Source organism: Penaeus monodon, chromosome 34, assembly GCF_015228065.2.
Source record: "Penaeus monodon isolate SGIC_2016 chromosome 34, NSTDA_Pmon_1, whole genome shotgun sequence".
In the NCBI taxonomy this organism is placed as follows: domain Eukaryota; kingdom Metazoa; phylum Arthropoda; class Malacostraca; order Decapoda; family Penaeidae; genus Penaeus; species Penaeus monodon.
The window spans coordinates 7,996,621-7,997,706 of NC_051419.1; the positions used below are offsets into that span (position 1 = coordinate 7,996,621).

General features: G+C 37.0%; 1 protein-coding gene across 1 annotated transcript in view; it reads right to left on the minus strand.

Moving 5' to 3' along the window:
• Window positions 1-1,067, minus strand: part of LOC119594805 (glutamate receptor ionotropic, delta-1-like) — a gene marked incomplete in the record, with an annotated part of 12,585 nt that extends 11,518 nt beyond the window's left edge. The window contains 1 exon segment of the mRNA XM_037943895.1: window positions 883-1,067.
• Between the last annotated feature and the right edge of the window lie 19 nt (window positions 1,068-1,086).

The following is a 1,086-nucleotide window of genomic DNA, read 5'->3' on the forward strand; positions in this document are numbered from 1 at the left end:
CTCTCTCCCTTCCCTGTCTCCCGTCCCGTTTCTCCCTTCGTTGCCCCTCTGCGATTGTGGTTCTTTAAACAGGGGTCCATAGTCCCTGGGGGGGGGGGAGCAATATGTATATAGATAAAATATTTTTTTTTATCCAGTGTTCTACTATATTCCTTAAACTTGCTTTATATTATCTACATTTATATTTGCCTTCATTTCCCCTACTTTTTATAACCTTTAATCTTACTTTTACCTTTTTTTAAAGTTATTCTTTCATTTCCTAAATTTGTTTTAATATTCCTCAAACTGATTTTACATTCGTTAGATTTAGCATTTTTACAGCTACTTAATTTTGCATTCCTTAAAATCATAATCACATTCTTGAGATTTAAACGCGGTTTTTTTAAAGGAATTTTTCTTACACTCCCTAAAGTTATACTTAAATTAATTTGAGTTACTTTTTGCACTCCTCAAAGTTAGTCTTTTATTCCGTAACCTTACTTTTGTATCTAATATTGATTTCCCTTACGCTTATTTTCCTTAAATTTAATTCTATAGAATAACTTTTATTTTCCCTAAATATACCTTAACATCCCACAAAGTCACTCTTACATTCCTTAAACTTATTCTCATTTCCTTAAATTTACTCTTACATTTCCTAAACTTACTCTCATTTTCCTTAAAATTTCTCCTTAAACATAAATTCCTTTAAACCTTCCCTTGCCATTCCTTAAATTTCCTCGAACATTCCTTAAGCTCAATCCTAAATTCCCTTAAACCCTCCTTTGTCATTCCTTAAATTTCCTCCAACATTCCTTAAACCCCTTCTTATAATCCTTAAGAGTTACCCACACATACCTAAACCTCCCTTAATTTTCCTTGATTTTCCGATGACCAACTTACCATCCGGCTTCAGGTAGTACACGCCCCCGACGCCATAGAAGTGGAGATAATCAGCCAAGAAATTCGCGGTTTGGCTGACCCAGGGCTCCGGCAGGACACCTAAGGACGGAGGAATAGCCTGTAGAAGGAAGAGAACCAGCGTCCTGGGCGTCATCCTGGAGAGGGGAGGAGGAGACGAGGTCCTGGAGGTGTAACTGCGGAGGT